The 24,845-nt window shown below is 36.4% G+C and overlaps 1 long non-coding RNA gene across 1 annotated transcript; it reads right to left on the reverse strand.

Moving 5' to 3' along the window:
* Positions 1–23,062: 23,062 nt before the first annotated feature.
* Positions 23,063–24,536, reverse strand: LOC129435498 (uncharacterized). The gene is made up of 3 exons (XR_008641309.2): positions 24,116–24,536; positions 23,825–23,954; positions 23,063–23,691 (listed from the first exon to the last, which is right to left on the reverse strand). It is a non-coding gene; the product is annotated as an uncharacterized lncRNA (long non-coding RNA).
* Between the last annotated feature and the right edge of the window lie 309 nt (positions 24,537–24,845).

Below are 24,845 nucleotides of genomic sequence, written 5' to 3' on the forward strand. Positions count from 1 at the left end.
TTTATCTTGGTACAACGCCAAAGTTCGCCAGAGTTCACGGGGGCGCAAAATCACACATGCTCACATATGAGGTAAAATTTTATGCAAAAATCTGTTCCTCTAATAATTTTATCTACATTTTTTTTAAATCATTATTGAACATTAAAATCAATCATGTGGCTATTTTCGTTGCTTATATACTTTATGGATTTAAAATAACATTAATTTTATAGGATAATGCAGTTGTTGTGCAAAATGCATTAATGGCACAATTAAACAAGTAATTTATTAAAACTAAATAAATAAAACATGCCATTTTAGATGTAAATGTGATGCCGATATGTCATTATTCCGATTAAATAATATTTGATATGAAAGTTAGTCAACACTTTTATTTTAGAGGTTTTTGCATGAAAAGACTGAAAGCTCTATAAAATTTTGTTTCATGTCTGTGTATGCACAAATAAAAAAATGTTTTGCATGACGCGCCTGCAGGCACCTTATTACTACATAAAGTTACGTGTTATTGTACTGTAGCGCCACTGTCTATCTTATATACTACATGTGCTTACGTTTTAAGGTTTTTGCCTTATGTGTCAGATTAAACGCGTTTAATTTTATGAATTTGTCAGTTTCATATACATTTATGGTTTTAAAGATATTTTGGGGCATCCAACCCCACCTTTACCCTAAACCCAACCATGCTCACCTATATAAAACACAACACACAGGTAAAAGTACAGTTAAATGTATTGCATAAATAGGCTTTATGCCAGCTGCACTACTCCCTGAACTTCAGCCAGCTCCTTGTTTCCTGTCTGCCATTATTGGACAAACGGATTAATCCAGGTGTTGAAAAAAATACTGGATTGTTTTAACTTATGGTTGGGTGAAATATGCACAAACCCAACTGTTGAGCTTAAATAAATCTATGCGTATAAACCCAGTTTCAACTAGTGTCAGGCACACCTGGATTAATCAGTTTGTCCAATAATGGCAGACAGGAAACAAGGAGCTGGCTGAAGTTCAGGAAGTAGTGCAGCTGGGCATAAAGCCTATTGACCAAAAAAACAACAGTATTATTACAAACAATTTGCGTTGCAAACCTTAAGCTGTCTGATCACTTTGTGTCTGCCACGAGAGCCAATAGCGCTTCATATTTTTAGCTGACGTAATGATGCAATCAGTCATGAGAGCCAATGGTATTTTATAATAAAAAATGACGTATCATCACTTCTTCTGGCGGCAGTTTTTGAACGAGTACACCTGATCTGATATTTACAGCAGATTGTGATTACTTTTGCATCTTTTCTTCATATAAATCGATCGTTTAACCTCGGTACACTTAAAAAAAAGGTGTGACTGTTTTGTATGCTGTGTTTTATATCATATAATAAATAAATAGCTATATTATTTGCCCTAAATGCCTGAATAGTGTATTGGGTAATAAAATGTCATCATTGCAATATTATACCACTATATATTTATATATCAATTCATACCCTATTATATAAAAGTAATTTAGTAAACGCATCTCTTGGTCGTATTTGGGGGAATGGACAAATGCCCAAAACAATCGTATGGGTTGGAGGTTAGGTTGATATGTGACCCTGTCTGTGCAAACCCAGCTAAAGTCATTTTTGCGATTTTACAACATAAAATCATCCTATATGTAATGTTAAGAGCATTCTGTGAAAATATAACTTTGATGCCTTTAAAATTGGCTGAGTAATATCATGTCAAAGATAAGTGTGAATTCTAGTGCGTCGGGGTCTTGCAAATTTCAGGTTAAATTATAATAAACAATAACTAAGAAACAGCCAGTTTCCAGATTTCTTGGGCAAACCCTTTCAACTTACGCTAGCATATCTTAAACACATAACTAATCAGTCAAATCTCGGAATTGCGCAAATGTCGTTACGCATTTCACCGGAGTAAATATGCACAATCCAGCACGTTCGCATTTCTTGTCTCAGATCTGTCTCTGGTTTTGACACACATTATTACACCCAAATGGAGACATTATTTTATTTTGTTTTTTACCGCTGATGTGTTTGCAAGACTCCTTAGAGGGGCAAAGAAGTTCCCCTGACACCCCATTACTGCTTATCTGAAATCGACTATACGTACCTACTGGGTGGTCTTTGTCCAAAGCAGCTGTTCGACAAACGCATTTGCATTTTAAACAAGCTTATAATCGTAATGAAACTCAAAGAATAGGTGATGGGTGGGGCAGGCGATGTTTTGATGCATTGAATGTGTCATAAAAGGGTTTTAGAGATTTGAGTTTGATTGTCATAACAAATCAGCGTCTACAGTATGTGGCCACACAATCCGCTCCTTTGAAATCCATAATCAATGAAACGATACAGATGAGAGTCATTTGCACGGTGTTTATTCTCGCTTGAAGAACCTGGCAAAGTCTTACTGGATGTTTCAATCAGGTAGTGCTTTTAAGTTTTGACAGTTTTCTATAAAACTGAAAGTGTCCACATAAAGGTTCTTTGTCAGGCTGTATGGTTTCAATATAACATTCATAAAAGCTTGGATAAATGTTCTTCAGACTATTTAGATAACTTTTCAATAAAGGTTAAAGACAAATGGTTGTTTAAAGGTTGTTTTAAGGTTATTTGAATGGTATCTTTTAGTCTGATTATGTGATCTCAGTCAGGAAATTCAATTCATGTTTAAGAATTACTTTGAAAGATTCTTAAACGTCTGAGAATGCTGTGGTTTTTGATTTAATAGATATGTGTGCACCCCATGGTCTCACTTGCTGGGAAAAGTTTAAGCATGGCTGCATTGTTAATCTTTGAAAGAGCCCCCAAACAACCACACATCCTCTGATCTCATTCAAACCAATAGGTGATAGGAATGCAAACCCCTCGAGAGAATTTCACGTGTTAAGGTGTTTTCGAAGGGACGGCATGCGAATTGTTTGAAACCTCGGCCAAATGTTGGCTCAGAGGAAAACGACGCGAGTCCTGGTTTTCATTTGTGTCCGGTACGCTCCCCGAGCAAGCCTGGCTCAGCTCAGCAGCGTAGACCGGTGCCTACACTGGACGGTTTAATTGACGGCCCAAATGTGTGGCCTCAACCCGCGGTAATCTTTAAGGATGTATTTGTTTCTCTGAAAGGCATGCGAGGTGATGGGAAGGCCCTTCTCCAGACGTTGGGTCGGGGGGAAGGAGCGCCAAAACAAACGCCTTTGATTGCTTGGGGTCTGACCTTTCAACCCATCTTTCAAATGTCAAGCAGGCGGGAAGGGGAGGCGTGGAGGGGTCATGCGGTCTCCTAAGACGAAAGCGCGAGGGCTTGGCATGAGATCCTGGATAATTAAACACAATACGATACACATCATTACCGACTCCAGATCTCCTGGTTTGTGGGTAGAATGAATGACGAAAAATTGAAAGACCTCCTGATTCAAATTGGTGTTTGTAATCAAGAGCTGCCATCCCTCAATCGCCAGCGCGCGCAAACTCGATCCACAATTGATTTTTGTTTAAAACAATCATGTGTTTGTTGATAAGTAGCAGACAAAAGGGAATGGGAAAAAGAGAGATTTGCGTGTGTCGGATGAAGAGAGTACGAAAGGCTCTTCGATACGGAGGGGTGTCCTGTCCCCATAGTGCTGACGATGTGGTTATTTGGCGGCCGAAGCCTTGAAAGAGGGAGGTGTAGTTGCACATACACTCGAATGGATCTTCCATTGAGAGGTAGGTTTTAGGCTTCAAAATGGTTTCCTGTGACGTCGATTGTATGTTTGATTTGCGCTTTGCAGGGTTCGAGTTATTCTCCAGGGGTGGAGAATCTAGCACGCTTTCATTTCCGTTCACCCAACGGCCAGCATAAAGTTGGCAGCGAGAGGATTGTAAAGACAGATTTTTCCTTACTGTTCGAACCACATTTACTCCGTGTGCGTTTCTGTAGCCGTTCCAAGATTTGCAGTGCAACTTGATGAATTGTTCCTTGTAATTGGACTGTTTTTCAGCGGGTGGGGGATTTGGTATGGTTCAAAAAAATTGTCTAAAACGCAACGCTCGGCCGCCTCGACACTAATTGTGCACTGTGGGTATTGGATAGGAAATGGTTGCAGGAGAATTAAATCCAGGTTATGTTAGTTCAGCTGGCACTTTGTTGTGCGAGAAGCCATGCAGTCCCTCGTGTAAGCGTACGGTGCCCGGGAGCAAACGTCAACTTTGTTGTAGTTGGAGTGAAAGAGTTCACTTCTGGAGAACCGGCTCGCTTTCCCTGAAACCCCTTTCATTTAATGTCCTCTCCACACTCGTAGACTTGGACGGCACACTGAGAACTCATCTTTCTATCTCGACACCATCGGGCAGATTGTCAGATAGGCCTGTGGGAGCCATTATGCACTCCAAAAAGTGGAATCGTGTAACTGCAAAGAAGAAATTTATGTAAAATTGAGGACATTGGCATAGTGTAAAGTCTATTTATTATAAATGTAACCCTTAGGATGCAAATGTGCAAAATTGTTTCTCCTAGAGAGTAACAATTCAATTCAAATGTATTATATAGCATTTTTTTACAATGTTGAATTGTTTCAAAACAGCCTTACATAAAATTATTAAGTGTGTCTGGCGAGGCCAGAAATTCGGTAAAAATAGGGTCAAATTCCATAATTTGTGGTTAATTCAATATAGTGTCTAAACGGATTACATTACGTGTTTTTGAGTCTTGAGCAATTTTCAGATAAGCAAAAAATGCAAATAAGAAAATAAAATCAAGAAATTATACGTTTAAAAAAATTAGTATTTGGGAACAAAAATAGAATCAAATGAATGATAACACTGATTATTTTAACTAATTATTTTATCTCTTTCTTCATTTAGTAACGTTAACTTAAATATGTGTGAACACACATATATTTTAATGATTAACCATCGATTTGACACATGATGTAAGGGAATTTGATATTGTTTTATCGGATAAACGGATAGGCAACTAGATGCAGTGGCAGGATCTGTAAAGTGTTTATTTATCTGTCAATAAATGTCTGTTTTAAGTCTTCTATATTGTGTTGAAGTCATTATTTATATATTTTATAAAATACAACAAATGTGCATCTATTTGAGTATGTGTGTGCTTCTGCGCTGTTGTCTGTGCGCACAAAACAGCTCACTTTAACATCTCAAATTGTTTAAAATCACTTAAATGTGCAAGGTTTAGAAACACATGCAAATTATAAACTTTCTATATAAATAGTTTTTTATTTCTGAATGATTATTATTAAAGAGATTATTATAATTTATGCATGATTTCTTCTGCTTTTATTTTGTGTCTCTTCTGACTGGGTGGGCCAGCCGTCAATCTGAGTGGGTCAGTGCCACCCTGGCCCGTATGCAACCTCACCCCTTGTGTAGAGTACATGCACTCACCTAAAGGATTATTAGAAACATCATACTAATACTGTGTTTGACCCACTTTCGCCTTTAGAACTGCATTAATTCTAAGTGGCATTGATTCAACAAGGTGCTGAAAGCATTCTTTAGAAATGTTGGCCCATATTGATAGGATAGCATCTTGCAGTTGATTTGTGGGATGCACATCCAGGGCACGAAGCTCCCATTCCACCACATCCCAATATTTGGTTGAGATCTGGGGACTGTGGGGGCCATTTTAGTACAGTGAAGTCATTGTCATGTTCAAGAAACCAATTTGAAATGATTCGAGCTTTGTGACACGGTGCATTATCCTGCTGGAAGTAGCCATTAGAGGATGGGTACTTGGTGGTCATAAAGGGATGTACATGATCAAAAAACAATGCTCAGGTAGGCTGTGGCATTTAAACAATGTCCAATTGGCACTAAGGGGCCTAAAGTGTGCCAAGAAAACATCCCCCACACCATCCAATTTTGGTTAGCTCGTGCAAATTGTAGCCTCTTTTCCTATTTGTAGTGGAGATGAGTGGTACCCGGTGGGGGCTTCTGCTGTTGTAGCCCATTCGCCTCAAGGTTGTGCGTGTTTTGACTTCACAAATGCTTTGCTGCATACCTCGGTTGTAAAGATTGATTATTTCAGTCAAAGTTGCTCTTCTATCAGCTTGAATCAGTCGGCCCATTCTCCTCTCACTTCTAGCATCAACAAGGCATTTTCCCCCACAGGACTGCCGCATACTAAATATTTTTCCCTTTTCACACAATTCTTTGTAAACACTAGAAATGGTTGAGGGTAAAATCCCAGTAACTGAGCAGATTGTGAAATACTCAGACCGGCCCGTTTAGCACCAACAACCATGCCATGCTCAAAATTGCTTAAATCAGCTTTCTTTTCCATTTTGACATTCAGTTTAGGAGTTTGTCTTGACCAGGACCACACCCCTAAATGCATTGAAGCAACTGCCATGTGATTGGTTGATTAGATAATTGCATTAATGAGAAATTGAACAGGTGTTCCTAATAATCCTTTAGGTGAGTGTATGGAAGAAAATATAAGATATTTCAAATTGTATTGTTTTTGTGAAGAAATTTAATTTTGAAAAGTCTATATTTTCTTCTTACTATAAGCCTTATTCAGCCTGCCGCCATGTTGATTCCAAAACGAGGCTGTGATGGATGGACGTCCAGACGTTGCACTTTAAACCTATTGTTTTGTATCAGGATGCTGGTTATTCAAGTATCAAAACACAGAAAATACATCATTTTACAAATTTCCACAGGTAAAAGAACCTCAGAAATCATGGATTGTTAAAATGAGAAGGGACATATGACCTATAATTTTAAGACAAGAGCAGCACAATATGTACAATTATTTTATAATTTTATTTTATGTTGCCTAATCATTAATTTCTGATGTTGTAAGCATGCTTACTTTTTTTAAACACTAATATATATAATTCTATAATTAAGTACATATCTCCAATTCGTACAAAAACACAAGGCATGTTAAAAACGTTTCCTCTGTAAGTTTTTTAAGCGCTTTGACCAGAATCAACGGAAGCAGGATTCATATCGAACTAAATAACATTTGTACACAACTTTGGGGGTTCAAATAAGGTTTTACCTCTAACAATACTTGCACAACCAACTATCACGTAAATAGCTTGTTATGAAGTCAATCGCATGTTATTAAGTCAATGACCGTTATATAATGCGATTATAATGGGATTTTGGTGATATTGTGAGTATACTTTACCTCATGTAAACACTTCGATAAAAATAATGTGATTGAGCTCATAATCGCAGCAAGTGTAATCGTATTAAAACAGGTGGCGTACGCTCTTTTTATTTGCAGTATTTGGCCATGTAAGCACTTAATTCGCATCTGAAAAAAATGATTCATTGAATTTAATCAATTTTTTAAGGTAAGTGGTTGCAATCAATTTATTTAAGCTACATTTAAACAAAAAAGATTAGTAACGTAAAATAAAATATAAAACTTTTGTTTAAATGTAGCTTCAATAAATTGATTGCAACCACTTACCTCAAAAAAATTGATTAAATTCAATGAATCATTTTTTTCAGTATACTGTACTGAAGTGGGCGTGTTTTTGTCACGCATCTCAAGCGCAAATTTGTTTTAGAAACATGCTTACAACATGAGAAATCAGCGATTAACAGGCTAATATCCAAAACAGATATTATGTACACAATGCGCTACACTGAAAAAAAGGATTCATTGAATTTAATCAATTTTTTTATGGTAAGTGGTTGCAATCAATTTATTTAAGCTACATTTAAACAAAAGTTTTATATTTTATTTTACGTTACTAATCTTTTTTGTTTAAATGTAGCTTAAATAAATTGATTGCAACCACTTACCTTAAAAAAATTGATTAAATTCAATTAATCATTTTTTTCAGTGTATTCTCATCTCAAATAAGCTCTTTTTCTAATTTTAACAATCCATATTTTCTGACTGAATAAGGCGTATTAGGAGACAAGAGATAAATTACGTCTCGTAAGCTCGAGCAAAACAGTTTTTATAAAGTATACGTCACTTTTCGGACTATTTAGGTTTGTTTCATGCAATGCAATGTCTTTGTTTCATTTTTAAAGAGTAATTGGTTACCCAAGAATCAAATGTTTAGCTTTCTAAATACGTAGCCAATCTAAATATGTAATAACACCAACGACGGATATTTCAATGGATTGTAAGCAGGCCTCTGTTTATTTTGAGGTGCTTTATGGTTTAGTCAAGATGATGAGATATATGAGAATCACTACACTAAAAACAAACAAACTGCACTGTTATGCATTTGAGTACAGTAATGTGTGTGGAAGAATGATTTTTTTTTTTCGAGTTTGTAGATAGATGTGATTTTAATGTTTGCTGTGGCCTTCTTCCCATAGATGTCCTTCACGCCGTTGTTGTCAGACAATAAGGCAGCGAGCCGCCGAGGAGATCAAACACAGTGGCTTATTATTTGATGTTATTGTAAGTGAATCCTTGACGTTTAGGCTCGGTAACAAGAAAAGGAAAAACAACGTTAGCTACGCTAATCTGAAGCAAGAACAAGGCATGCGACCAAACATTTTCTACCCCTGGGGGTGTCCCGAGTTTGGTGTTCTGTACAAACATTGGCCTGTGTAGTTTTGTGTTTTGGAGGGCAGACAAAGGGAACATATCCATCTAGTCTCAAAGCAAATCTTTGGTGTTTACAAAAAGACCACACAACAACATCGCAGCTGCCAATCTATTTGTAATTAAAATATTTTTTCGTCCTCGTGATGTCTTAATTCCGACAACAAATCCATTTGTTTTGACTGAAAATTGGTTTTCCAGGCAACCATCACCTCCGTTAGGAATAGAAGCAGACTCCAATTTTTGGCTATATGTATTTCCTGACTTTTTCGCAACTGTGGCATTTTAACGCTGATTGCACACAGCCAGTCTCATTCATTTCAGTGGATGCTTGCTGATTTCCGGCGACTGCGACCGTTGGTGACAGGAAGTGGGCGTGTCCAGCTACGTGACAATGTTGCAAACAGTTCAAATTATTGCAAACGACGAGCAGTGACAATCAATGAGACTGAAGCAAAGTTCACGTCATCTATTCTTCGTCATTTACTGATGACGATTACTGATTTGTTTCTAGGACAGCCAAAATTAGGAACGCCTCCTAACAAACTCAATGAAGGAGACTAGCGACATACAGCAACGAAAAAAATGTCATATTGCATTCTGATAAGCTCAATAATAAGAAGAAAATTTGATTAATTGTCGAACATTTTGCTGCATAAATGTAGCTTTTTTGTTAAAGGAACAGTATGTAGGATTGTGGCCAAAACTGGTACTGCAATCACACAATGGTGGCCAATACACAAAATGACAACATAAACATCAGTTGAGGGCTGCAACTCCAGTTTTTAAATGACAATATCCTGGCCAGACCAATGTTGTCAGTGATATAAGTATTTGAAATGAAAATGATTTCTTAATGTCTAGTGACATATCAGGGCCATTTTATGATTAATCGATATACATTTCGTACATACTGTTCCTTTAAAATGTGTTGAAATGAGTTGTAAAGGCTGTAAAGATAACTATAACCACATATGAATTTACATACCATGTTACGTTAATGTACCTTTACTCTAAGCTCATGCACTGCAGTTTCAGATTTAAAAGTGTGGGCCCCTTTAAATTTGGGTGGATTTAGATTCTTGAAAGTTTGTGAATCAGGGGGAAAAATTCAAGGCCCTGGAAGTTTTTGAAAATAAACATACATGGATACAGGTCATTGAAAGAGCTTGAATCTATTTTATGCAAGAAGTTTTCTGGGGGGAAAAAATCATATTATTCCCTGTGTAGTGTAGGATAATATCATAAAAGTTCTAGACTTTTTAACCACACGTGCTAAACTGTTCACTTTAAATGCTTATATCTTCTGTATGCGAATGTTGATTCATACCAAAATGCTTTTTTGCATAGTTGTGTTTGACACATGAAAACATCTTGGGTTACGTATGTAACTGTTGTTCCCTGAGAAGGGAACGAGACGCTGCGTCTCCCTTGCAATACTTCATGTGTCCCTGTAACGCCATCTTTGGCAATATTTCAGATAGCAATATACTTCCTGATTCCCGCGTCACCCTGTCTTTGTTGTTAAGCCTCACCATTGGTTGATTTTGATATACACATTCAGATGCACTTACCCCTGGAAGCGTCCCCAAAGTGTCACCGCAGTGACGCAGCGCGAGTTCCCTCGAAAGGGAACTGTAACAATGTATCTTAAAAGGTAACACGATGTAACCTTGCTCTCACTTGAAATGTGTCCTCACATTTAGTCCTTGAATTTAAGGGTATTGGAGGGTATAAGGTGTGGAAACCCTGTCAATGTTTACTGGAAATACATTGCTCTGAATGTGATCCCAACTATAGTATATTGATCCTTTTGTTTATTGTTATGTGGTGTGGACTCCGCTATTCTTTAAAATGTTGAATTATTTTTTTTTTTTAGTATAAACGGGCTTTTAGTCAAGTTGTCCATGTCGTTTCTGTGTATTGATGTGACAAATAGCGTTAAATACATTTGTCGAATTTTCCAGATCAGTGACTTTTATATTAATGTATTTGGCAGATGCTTCCATCAAAAGTAACTTTTGTAACATACTTTTTTATACGTGTGTTCCCTGGGATGTACCCCAAACCTTTGCTATGCTAACACGATGCTAACCCGGTTGAGTAGACATGAAAGCAGCTCAAAAGTGAGACTAAATCCATCATCAGTACCATGCTCATAGTCATGTTTTCAGTTCACAATTTTTGTCTCGTGCTGAATCTACATGTCACACGTGGACTCAGGTTGAAGTCAGATGATTCAGCTTTGCGTGTAAGCAGATTGGAGAGTGCTTTTAAACCTCTCTCCCCCTACTTTTACAAGAACATTAAACATTTAATGGGGGCAAAAACAATGTAAAATAGTACTTCCTGTACTGCAATGTTTTGCACACCATTAAATGTGAAGTCATATAATTGTGAATTGGCAAATGGGTTCGCCTTTCTTTCACGCGAAGCATAACTTTACTGTGAATATAAAAATCACTCGACAAATTTCTACCAACATCTCTAACCGTAGGATCCAGATCATGCATTACTAAAAGTTAAGTGATTCGTGTGTGCCGTTTACTAGAAACAAAGCCCTTTTTTGTATTGTGCGGAGGAAAAGCTGAGGTAAAGCAATTTAGAAAAGAGGAATTAAGCTTTTAAGGGGTTGCTTTTGCAAAACTGTAATTTCTTAATCTGGACACACGTACACGTTGTACTTTTTTTACATTGGGAGTTTAAATAAAATAACTGAAGAATGTTTAGGTGTTTTAGTCAACGCAATGAAAATAAATGGGAAACATTACACCCCCCTGCCCCCCCCCCCCTTCATACAAGTCTTCTGAAGAAATACTTTCATTGACCCTAATAACCATTTAGACCATTAGCCATGCTCAAACAATGTATACAAGGCTCAAATCAAATATCGATAGATCTTATTGGATCTTGTGTTATGTGACTAAACCATTATGGGGCCATTTCCCGGACAGGGTTTAGATTAATCCAGGACTAGGCCTTAGTTATATTAGGACATTTAAGTAGTTTTTACAGACGCATCTTACATAAACAATACTGGTGTGCATATTGAGACAAAACAATGGCACTGATATATGTTAAAGGGACTTTTTTTAAGATGTCAAATCAATCTTTACTGCCCCCAGAGCACATATGTGAAGTTTTAGCTCAAAATACCATATAAATAATTTATTATAGCATGTTAAAATTGCCACTTTGTGGGTGTTGGCAAAAATGTGCCGTTTTGGGTGTGTCCTTTAACATGCAAATGAGCTGATGAAATTCAAACACTGATCACGATGATGGTGGTTTGATGCAATTAAAACTTAATTGTGCTTTTCTCTGCACTAAATGGCAGTGCTGTGGTTGGATAGTGCAGATTAAGGGGTGGTGTTATTATAATAAGAGCTCCTTATGACATCATAAGGAGAGCCAAATTTCAACGACCCATTTTTTAATGTGCTTGTAGAGAATGGTTTACCAAAACTAAGTTACTGGGTTGATTTTTTTCACATTTTCTAGGTTGATAGAATCACTAGTACTTAAACATGGAAACGTCAGATTTTCATGCCATGGCCCCTTTAAGGAAAGTCAGGCCAAGATGTTTTTAACTCTTTCACCGCCAGCGTTTTTTTAAAAAAAGTTGCCAGCCAGCGCCAGCATTTTTCACCAAAGTTTAATGCCTTCCAGAATATGTTCTTCTTAAAATATATAAACATACAATATACCAAATGAAAGAACAGACCCTCTGCTTTCAAACAAAAAACTGTTTCAACCTACCTTCAGTAGTTCTTTTGTAATCAGCTTTTGAATATGGGTAGGTTTCTGCAAAAACACCAAATTTTGAGCAAAAAGCAGAGATAATCCAATTTTTGTGACGGACTTTTCATAGAGATCCCATTCAGAGCGATCTTTAAAACAGACACGGACATGCAGCAGCTTGCCATAGGGCAATACTTCCGGTTTTAAAAAGTTGCGGAAGTGGATAATAGCGGTATTGCGGAAAGACGGAAATACTCGTCATTGCGGGGAAAGAGTTAAATTAAGGCCGCTCAGACATGCATTTTGATCTGGGACTAGATAAGCTCTGTCCTTATAACATTAATACACTGGTAAGACTTTACAGAAAAAAAATCACTTTTACAAAAACCAACTCAATAAAAACATTATATCATCATATGCCTATATTTCTTTGCAGGCAGATGCTAAATGAACAGGTGATTTAGAAAGCTTCTGGCTTTAATGCAATAGAAATCATAAACTATTTATTTTACATGTAAATGTCTGTTCTACGCAGCATATTCATTCATGTGGTGAGGTTAGGCTATGTGTGTTTTGGCCAGAAAAGCATGGAAATACACATCTTTCTGCATTTCTTAAGTCGCAGAGGCCTGAAACTTTATCCAGGAGACCGCACGTTTACCACATCCAGGGTTCCTAGAAATACTCATTAGAATTCCTAGAAAAAAAGTTCACAGCTGTCCTTCTTCAAAAGAGCAATCGTTTTAGTCGGCCTTAGTGTAATTGTTTTTTCGTTGGAGCCAGATTGTTCACCCCGGGGACAAAACTCAATCTGGTTCCGACTTAATTATTAAGTTAATTATTCTACTGATGTTTAACATTTTGGGCAGAAACCCCCAAACTCTAAAGTTCAGAGACGATCAGAGTTTAAGGACACAAAATAAGGATGCCAAACATTTTACTTTTGGAAAAATAGGTCAAACCCAAAACACCCCAAAAGGACTTCATGCTGCATGCGAGCGTTTCGTTCTGACCAAGCTTTTAGACTTGCAAAATGATTTCTCTTCTAAAATATTTATTCCTGGATATATTCCTCATTCTGTGGTCGTAGTACCATTCTCTCGAGGTTGTACTGTATGTGAAGATTTGTGCTTAGTACGTAATTTCACAGAGTAGACGAAAGTACTAAATGAGAGTTATGAATTTTGAAGAATGTACTGATTGCTTTTGTCCATGTGGTTACGATGAATGAAGATTTCAAGCTTTAAACAATGCAAACCACTATGTCACTATGCTCCATGCGAAAAAGTGCTATATCCCATGAACAATATATGAAGAGTTTGGTTCCAAAACGCAATAAATCCTTTGCGACGAATTTAGGTAAAAACGTGACAAGATGAAAAACACTATTTTCTGTTACAACTTTCACATAGCATCTTTAGGTTATAATAACATTCAAAATTCAAATCCATAATTTGATTTTCAAAGATTTATAATAAAAATTATAATTTTTTCCGCAAAATGCAAGTTTTTTTTTCAAAATGTTATAAATCTATTGACTCAATATTTAAATGTGCATTCATCTTTGCCATGTTATATTCGTTTAGTTGACTAGTGGTAAACACTGATTAAACATTAATGGCATTTATCGAAACACTTACTTTGTCATTGCTGCTGTCATCATTGGGACGTTGTCGCTGAACTTTTTTGACAGCGATCAGCTGTAAAATGTTTAGGTCCTGCTCGATTTTTGTTGACTTTGAGTAAAATAATGTAAAGTTTTTCATAAGATCCTCTGGGGTCAATGTGTTAGCATGACAGAAGCTTGATGCTGTCGTGTGAGAACAAGCAACAGCCGGCATTTTTCCGTTTTCCGAGTGCCTCTCGCGTTAATTATTCGATTTTGATGGCTTATGTTCTTTGCTGCCACAGAAAACCACCACAGGTTTAGCAATGCCATCAAAGTATTTTGTTTTTGTTTGTTTGTTGATCACGAAGTACAAAGTAGATGAGGAAAGCTAAGATTCTGTGTGTATTCAACATGCCGCCATTGTTGTTTACAATGCGTGGAATGGTGCGCTGTGATTTGTTTAGGGGATTTATTGCATTCTGCAGAAAAGGAGGAGTGGCGTTTATTGCGTTTGGGGATAAAAGGGAGAAAAGATGACAGAATAACATGGCTGATATTGTATTTTGCGTAAAATTAAGAATTTACTTTTTTTTTATTTATTTTACTTTTCATATACACTGTAAAAAATGCAGCATTTTGGTCAAATCAACATATATTTTTATGTTCCTTAACAAATTAAGTTAAACAATTATTGAACTTGTTTTTAAAGTTATATCAGCTTATCACAGGTCAAACTTAAAAAAGTAGGTTAAATTGACTTGTTTTAACTTTTTTTTAAAGTATAGCTTGGGACGGGACTATATATACTGCTTAAGCTACTGTCTTGTTGATAATGCATTTTTAGAAAAAAATTACAAATAATCTTTAAATCCCCTTTAAACATGACATAAGAATAATACAACGTTTCCATTTAGCCAATATTTGAAGAGTTTCGTTGCAAAACAAGATTTTTAACATCCGTTTTTAACATTTTTCTCAAAACATGTTATGTTATCATGTTATTATTTTGTTTTATGGTGCTACTTAGCTGTATTTTTTAAGTTATGAAGGTTTAAATCAAAACAAACCAACTGCAGTTGAATTGATATTAATTGGAATGCACAACCAAAAAACGAGATTTCTGAACAATTAAAAAAACTTTTGCAACGAAACTCAATTAGGGCTGTCAAAAGATTAATCGCGATTAATCGCATCCAAAATAAAAGTTTGTGTTTACATAACATATGTGTGTGTACAGTGTATAATTATTATTTATAAATAAAAACACACCCAATCATGTATATATTTAAGAAAAAAAATTATATTTATATATAAAATATTTATATTTATATATAATATAAATTATAGAAATGTATATACAGTATTTAAATGCAAATATTTCTTAAATATATACATGAATGTGTGTGTATTTATATATACATAATATTTATACACAGTACACACACATATGCTATGTAAACACAAACTTTTATGTTGGATGCGATTAATCGCGATTAATCTTTTGACAGCCCTAAACTCAATATTTCTCAATAAACCAAATAAACCCATCCCTCCTTCTCCAAGATGGTTTCAATCTTCAGGACAGCAATAGGACAAGAGCCACAACATGCAATAGTGTATCCTACACACAAACGAGGGACTATTTATGCTCGGATATAAAAAAATACGCAGCAATTGTTATGAGGATTCTGTTTATACTGACTCGCGATGGAGGTCTTTCTAGGAAAAGATGTCCATGTTTGGACAGTCGCCATCGGGACACAAAGCAGAGCAACCAGACCAATGACCTTACATGGATCTGTCTTTATAAATACATTTGTCGGAAGTTTACTGCAAGACACCAGCTGGTTGGATTTAAGCATCTTTCCTACTGTAAAATCGTCTGAGGGGCGATCTTCACATAAGAGAAACTGTTTTCTATGTTTGTAGTTAATGTTTTTTGTATGTTATGAATGACAAGACCTCAAATTGCCCAGTTTTTTTCATACGTTAAAGAATTGGAGGCTTAGTACTTTGATGGGTATTGATTGCCAGATTAAATGGACTGTGATGGCTTTGGCTTTATTATTTGATTGTCAGCATTCTTTAGAAACCATTTAAGAACTTTTTTCTTTTAAGATGAAGATCATATCGTGCTTTGAACATGTACTGCAACTTTCAGAGCTCAAAAATGACTGTTGTCCAAAAAGAAAAAGGCAGAAAAAGCTTGTCCTGAACATCCCAGACGTTCTCACATCATCCATATGAGTACATCACAATGCAGGCAAAATGCCCACCCATTTACACATTTATGACACCCATTTAGTTAAGCCGGTAGAAGAATGTATATCATCATTCATGAATGCAAAATAACACGTTCAGTCTATCAATCTTATAAAATTAATATGACGACTAACCTAGAAAGTGTCCATATTTGACCCAAAAATGTAATACAACAATCCAGCATTTTAGGTTGAAGCAACCAAGTATAAGGTTAACGTTAACCCATTGGTTGCGTTTGTCCATATTTTACCCAACCATAGGTTGAAAGCATTGAATTACTGCAGACTTTTCGGTAGGTATGCAAAACCTTCTTAATCTATCATTGTTATTTGCTTGTCTTCAACCTGTTTTTAAACAAAAATGGCCTTTCATATTTAATAGTTTTGTTTAGAGCAATATTTTTGTTATTGTTCTGTATTTTCTTATATCTGTGCAACAGGACCCCTTTATCTGGAACCAAGAGTGCATTGGGTCACCCCCTCACAAACCACTTATCCATATCACTCTGTTGTGTATCCCTTTACTTCCAGACCCTCCCTGTGCGGTTTCCCACAACCTACTGAACACTGCTACTGTTGCTGGATACAGTATCTGTGAATGTCAAAGGTGGAAAAAATGTCTCATAGACACAGAGATGATGATGATGAGTGGGGCGTCTTGGAAAGTGATGCAGTTTTGCCCTTTGGTTTTTAACAGGCCCTTTATCCCCTTTATGAGACTTTTTTTCTGTCTGTCTTAGCAAACATGCAGTAGTTATACAAGTACCTGAGTGAAACCAACTAGAGAGGCGCCCCCTCACCTTATTCCTACGTTAAATTTGTACGCTTTCTACACGCAGATTTAAAATGTTTTAAAAATGTAATTTAACTTCATTAAAAGTTTAACTCTACATTCTGATTGGATGAACGGCAGTTAATTAACCTTGTGAAAAATCGTCATTCCAATTATTAATGTTAATAATCATAGCTATTTTGCGAACGTTATTGTCTTTATTAATATTTTTTTGTTTGTTTTTTAAGAAGACCTCTTAAATATATTCAATATTAAAATATGTTATTACCTTAACTAAGAATTGTTGATACATCCCTCTATCATCTGTGTGCGTGCACGTAAGCGCTGGAGCGCGCTGCGACGCTTCGATAGCATTTAGCTTAGCCCCATTCATTCAATGCTACCATTTAGAGATAAAGTTAGAAGTGACCAAACACATCAACGTTTTCCTATTTAAGACGAGTAGTTATACGAGCAAGTTTGGTGGTACAAAATAAAACGTAGCGTTTTTCTAAGCGGATTTAAAAGAGGAACTATATTTTATGGCGTAATAGCACTTTTGGGACTGAAAAGTCCGCTCCCCTTCTCACTCTCATAATGGGAGAGGGAGGGTGTTACTGCGCCGAGTCGAAGTACTCCCATAAGTGCTATTACGCCATACAATATAGTTCCTCTTTTAAATCCGCTTAGAAAAGCGCTACGTTTTATTTTGTACCACCAAACTTGCTCGTATAACTACTCGTCTTAAATAGGAAAAACATTGATGTGTTTGGTCACTTCTAACTTTATCTCTAAATGGTACCATTGAATGAATGGGGCTAAGCTAAATGCTATCGAAGCGTCGCAGCGCGCTCCAGCGCTTACGTGCACGCACACAGATGATAGAGGGATGTATCAACAATTCTTAGTTAAGGTAATAACATATTTTAATATTGAAAATGAGTAGACTATTCACATATGAAGGTTCCAAAACGCAATAAATACATTTTGAATAATTTCGGTAAAAACTTTGTTTTCTATACCAAGAAAGTGACAAGATGAAAACCACTATTTTCTGTTACAAACTTAACATAGCATATTTAGGTTATAAAAACAAACAATTCTAATCCATAATTAGATTTTCAAAGATTTATTATAAAAACGAATTATTTTTTCAAAATGCTATAAATCTATTGAATCAATATTTAAATGTGCATTCATCTTTGCCATGTTATATTCATTTAGTTGACTAGTGGTATATACATATTTAAAAAAAAATGCACATTAACCAAAACACTTACTTTGTCATATGTCATACATAGATACAGGTCATTAAAAGTGCTTGAATCTATTTTATGCAAGAGGTTTTCTGGAAAAAATCCATATTACTCCCTGTGTAGTGTCAGATAATATCATAAAGATTCTAGACTTTATAAGCACACGTGCTAAACTGTTCACTTTAAATGCTTATATCTTCTGTATGCGAATGTTGATTCATACCAAAATGCTTTTTTAGTTGTGTTTGACACATGAAACTGTCTCGGGTTACGTATGTAACTGTTGTTCCCTGAGAAGGGAACGAGACGCTGTGTCTCCTTTGCCATACTTCCTGCATCCCTGTAACGCCGTCTTTGGCAATATTTCAGATAGTGATATACTTCCTGACTCCTGCGTCACCCTGTCTTTGTCGTTAACCCTCACCGTTGGTTGAATTTGATATACACATTCAGGAGGCGTCCCCAAAGTGTCACCGCAGTGACGCAGCGCGAGTTCCCTCAAAAGGGAACTGTAACAATGTATCTTAAAAGGTAACACAATGTAACCTTGCTCTCACTTGAAATGTGTCCCCACATTTAGTCCTTGAATTTGAGGGTATTGGACCTGGAAAGTCATTGAAAGGTTCTTGAATTTGAAGTTAATTAAGATGCGGGAAGCCTGTTTTAAATACTGACCTAATATAATACTGATTTTGGCAGTAACATATTTTTAAATCGCGTTTTGGAACCAAACTCTTCATATTTAAGTATGCAACAACAAGCGCAAATGTTCGTCCAATGCATTGAAAGCTCCTCTTGTTTATTTTACTAAACTGAAAGTTTTATTCAGATAGCTATAAATCTATAAACAAAAACAATCATAGATAAAGACGTACCACACTCATGTAGAGTTCAATGCAACGCCTGCACAGATCTGACACATTTTGGAGTGCAATGAAGTTGTGAGAAACGTCCACTTACTTGTTTAAGGTACAATAACTTGTTACCTGTTTTTGCTTTATTATACATAGTACACATCACCAATAAACCAACCAAAACCAAAAAAAAACCTATATATTATAATTATGTTTGGCCGAGAATAAGAGAGTGATTCATGCCCATATCTATACGTCTTCAGTCTTACTCAAAAACATCCAGCTGTTTTTTATTACTTTCCACTTTTTGTTCATTGAGGCATAATTACATTCTGACTTCATCGGAACCTTAGCGTGACCTCTGCTCCTGTCAGACGCACACATACACACAGAAACTCGCGAGTGAGACGAGATCACACGGCGCTCAAGCCGCCGCCACAATGAACCTGGAGGGGGGCGAGGGGGCGAAAATGAGATCCACTCAGCGCTGTTTCCCTTCATCTGGGGAACCCGCAGCGTGGCGCACTGGAAACCATTGCTAATCAGTCCCGATTTTTGACCCTTCGCTGCTTTAGCTCCTACTCACTCTCCGCTTCGCCCCTCTTTCTGCGACTCTCCTCGAGATGATGTCATGGATTTTCCAGTTCAACATTTGGAGATGTTTTTTTCTCCTCTAAATGAACCAACAGGGCTTCCCCACATTAAACCTCCAGAGACAGTTTCCCTTTTAAAACAGCTATGAAATCTGTCCCGCAGATGACTAGCCCATTGTTGCTTTTCGTTTTTTTCTTACACGTGGCTTATTTACCAGCGAGCAGGTTACTGACGTCAAAAGCGTGACAAGATGTTCGAAATCAAAGGGTATCCTTGTGATGTGTCTACACGATGTGTCTAAACATCCAATAAATATTATGTTTTGTCAATTGGCTGGACATCAATGGCCAATGAAAACAACAAATGTGAGCAATTATGTCACCGTTGCCGTTTTTCAAATCGAATCCATATGCAAAGGAAGGCCCTTTCCAGCACTTTCCCAGGATTTCATAAATTATACGTTCACTCGCAGAGTATTGCGCAATAAAAAACATTTGTAATAATTCTTACCGTAATATCATAGTTCTCATGTATAACAAGAGTTATAGAGCGACGGAAATGCTACATTTTCTGGAAATGTCTTTTTGTTCTTTATTGTTTTGGAAGGTAAACAAGTTCAAAGTCTCTTTTTTTCTTTATCTTCACCGTATGCTTTACATTCTCAAGCACCAGCCGCGCGTACACAAACAACTGGTTTTTATAGTACGCTTGTATTTGGTTGATTATAACCTGGGTTGACAAATGCATGCCTCATCTATTTCAGGTATCAGACTACGTCCATGCCCAGAAACTGGCACCGGGTGGGACAGTTGTGACTCAGCTTTGGAAATGCGTCTGCGGGGTTTGAGTGTTTCTATGTGCGCGCCCAAGTATGCTGCCATGTAAAAGCTATTTAAAGAAGATAACAGTGTCTAATTTGAGAATATGATATGTGTTTGAATGCAGGGGAAGTCCACTCACAATAATTATGCCGTTACACCCTTTAACAGTCAAAACAGCATAGTGCGTTAGCTACTGTGTTATTGAAAAATAAATAGTCTGATAAAGCTTAATAGTTAAGCAACATTCTCATAAATTATTTACATTCATTCCATCACAGAAGTACATGACTTCCTTTCTTAAAGGTGCAGTGTGTAATTTTTTAGAAGGATCTCTTGACATAAATACAAAGCTATATGATCAGGGGCTTATAAAGATCTTTCATAATGCACCGTTATGTTTTTATTACCTTAGAATGAGATGTGTTTATCTATATACACCGAGGGTCCCCTTACATGGAAGTCGCCATTTTGTGCCTCCATGTTTCTACAGAAGCCCTTAACGGACAAACTTTTTTTACTAAATTGATTACGACGATGACATGTTTGTCCGGTGGCGGCTGACGTAGCTTCTCTATGCATTTCAAAAGTGAGGGGTGAGCAGTGGACTGAGACGTTGGTTGCAATGCGCAACCTCACCACTAGATGTTGCAAAAATGTACACACTGCACCTTTAAGCTTAACACAAACAAATAATGTTCTTGTATTAAAATGCAGTCATGTTAACTCCAAAAAGCACAAGCTTCCATCATTAAACTATCCAAATGACGCCAGTGGGGCAATATATGTCTTCTAAAGTGAACAGTGTTGGGGTAACGCATTTAATGTAACGCGCATTACTGTACGTAATATTACTTTTCTAAAGTAACGCATTACTTTATAAATCTACACATTAATATTCAAGTTACTTTTTTTTAAAGTAATGCGAGTTACTTTTTAGTTTATTTAATTTGATAAAAAATTAATAATGTACTGAATTATACTGAACATGGTCACGTAAAATTACACACTCTATGCGTGCGCGCCTGAGCAGGAACAGTTTGAGTCGGAAACGGAGATGGCAGGCCAGAGCTTGGTATTTTTGCGATGGAAATATGCAATTTCTAAATGCAGAACTTCTCATATAAAACACCTACACGGCCTGAAAGAGATCAAGCCTCAGCCAAGTAAGAAAAAGTAACTTTAAAGTAACAGAAGCATTACTTTCCATGAAAAGTAACTAAGTAACGCAATTCGTTACTTTTTTGGGGAGTAACTTAATATTGTAATGCATTACCTTTAAAAGTTACTTTCCCCAACACTAAAGTGAAATCATTTACCATCAATACATTGCATACCCATGGAAACATAAGGATCAGCGATGTAAACTTAAATATGGCTACATGTCAATAACTTTGAATCTCATTGATTCTCACTTGTCTCTGACTGTTGATACGTGCAACTATTGTATTTAAATGTAAACTTTTTTGCTTATTTAGGGGCAGTTTCCCAGTCAGGGATTAAACTAGTCCTAGACTAAAATAAATTTAAGAGCTGTCCAAAATGAAAACAACTTGCACTGAAAGATTTTAAAATATATCAGTGCCCTTTGTTTTGCCTCAAAATGCACACAAGCAATGTTTTTAATAAGGCATGTTTGTTAAAACTAGTTATATTTCCTAATAGACTCTATGCACTGTCACTTCCGCGTTTTGTCTCAGTTGTACTGTAGCTTCCGGTGCAGCGCTTATGTTTTAATAAGCGCTGTCAGCATGTCATTTTACACTCGCTGCTTGCAAGAGCTTCCCCGGATTACGGTGAACGACGTCAACCGAATTGTGAGGTTGGCATCTGTCACTCCTTCTAGTAAAAAGGAGAAAGGATTTAAATTGTACATTTCGAGTTACATGGACAACTTTGAGGGTAAGTATTCACAAGCGTACAAACTAGCTAGGTAACGTTACGCTTCCTTTGTAAACGTTCCTTAGAGTCAGAGTTTTGTTTTCTTCCTATTTTACCTTTTCAGATTGTCTGTTTTTATATTTTTGCAAGTTGTGTTATCATGTTAATACACTGTAACTGTCACTTTGTGCATTTTTCAGTTTCTAATAAGGATCAGGTAACAGGAGAGATAAGTGTGAAGGCGACTTGTTTCAGATCTATGAGGAAGACAGAGAAGCCACATAGTCTGAGAGTAGGCAGACAAACATAGACATGTTGTTCATATTTTAAGTTTATTGTCTTATTAAATTTATAAAAATTTCTTCAGTACATTTATGCAAGTATCTTAAGTAAATGTTTAGCACTTTAAAAGCTAAATAAGTCATTGTTTATGCAAATGCTCGATAATTTGGGGTCTTTTAATTGACATTTTGTCATTTCTGTCATTGTCCATTTTTTTTTAATGAAATGTACTAAAATTTCTTCTTTAGTACCTCCTATGATAAACTTGAGAACATGTAAGTGTACTCAACTGTGCAATTTTTTAGACATCAACAATATAAATTAAAACACACCTTTAAGATACTATCTCTCAAAACCTAAAGTAAACTCAAACCCTACTTTTAGACAAAAATGGGTTTAAGTTTACTACAATTGGTAACTACATACATTTCAGTTCATATTCATGGTCTCTCAAAGCAGAATACACAGTTGAATACACTTAGATGGTCTTTATCCATAAATGATGACAGAATTTTCATTTTTGGGTGAACTATACCTTACAAGCTGCATCAAAGTTATTTACATGTTTACATTAGTGGTGCACTTTACAAGCTTAGCTTTATGAAAGTTATTTATATGTTCTTGTTTACAGAAACACTGTATCAGTTATGTACATGTTTACAGAAACTGTATCAAAGTTATTTTCATGTTTACATTAGTGGTGTACATTAAAACTGCATCAAAATTACTTATTGACATTGCTGCATTACAGTTTTTACATTAGCATTGTGAAAGAAATGCTTCTGTTACTCGATTACAAAAACATACATAGCAAATACATTTAATTTACATAGGATTCTCTGCCAATCAAAATGTATCCATCCCATACAAAGTCTTTAATCCATTGCCCATGCTTTTACCAAGGGCCCATTCTAGTAGTTGACAAGAAGGCAAGCAACAGTGTATAGCTGGTTTATGCTTCATGTGATTGAAAGAGGGATGACAGCATCAAACAGTTTGTGTTGCTTCACCCTGCGGATGAGACGCTCAACGTGGACCCTCAGACGAGCAATGGACTGCGTCTTCCTTACCTCATCAGCCGACATTAGGGAGTGACCCTGTTAAAATAAAATGTAAAATACAGTTTACATACATAAAAAGTACTACATTTGTGTTCCTTACCCCTCCCCACACAATATATATTTATAATGTAAATAAATTATAGGAAGAAATAAAAAATTATATATTTACAGATGCATTGCCTGTTGCTCCAACTTCACCACTTCTTGTAGCTGCTTTTGCCCTTGTCACACGAACCATTCTGTTGGTTGCAGGCTCAATGAGTCTCCAGAACGCCATGAGATGACTGTAGGTCACAAACCTACATAAAACGTTGGGCATGTTTGAGATAATATACATCTAAGGTAATGTAAGCCCAACAGTTTTAGCTAACTTTCATAACGAAATGTAAAAATCACACCATGTCTTAATATGTCATCTTATAATAATGATATTAAAGCATCTGGTAATTTCCTATCTTACCTAGTAAAGAACCGTATGTCATCGTCAGATGCAGCAAAACGCCCCAAGCAAAAACTGTGACTGACAGACAGCTCTTCCACTTGCTTCTTCAAGCGCTTCACCTCCTTTCGGAGTTCTTCAGTTTGATCTAAAGAAAGATCGACTGCCGCCGGAATGGGAGATGAACAGGAATCATGTTCGCACCTTAAAGCGTGTTGAACTCAAAACTAAAATGTTGTATAAATATAACAAACTAAAACTATTATGTAACTAAGGTTGATAATATGTATAATATTATAAATTGCTATCGCTAGTTAGTTGAAAATGACAAAAAGACCACACTACCACCACGTCTTGCTATCGGATAATGCTAGACCGGAAGCCAACGTAAAACTGAGATTTTGGCGGAAATACGTAGGCAGTAAGGCGTGCATAGAGTCTATTAAACTAAGCTTAATCTGGGAAATCACCACTTAGAGATCAATACATTGCATACCCAATACATTACATACCATGTCGATAACTTTGAATCTCATTTGTTTCATGATAAAGTATGCAACTATTTAAATTTAGATTAGATATAAAGGGCCCTATTTTAACGATCTAAGCGCATTGTCTAAAGCGCACAGCGCAACGTCTAAATGGGCTTTTTCGAATCCACTTTTGCGAATTTTACGACGGGAAAAATGGTTTGTGCGGCGAGCGCATGGTTGAAAAGGGTTATATTGTAATGGGAGTATTTTAGGCGTAA

Source organism: Misgurnus anguillicaudatus, unplaced genomic scaffold (assembly GCF_027580225.2).
Source record: "Misgurnus anguillicaudatus unplaced genomic scaffold, ASM2758022v2 HiC_scaffold_27, whole genome shotgun sequence".
NCBI lineage: Eukaryota > Metazoa > Chordata > Actinopteri > Cypriniformes > Cobitidae > Misgurnus > Misgurnus anguillicaudatus.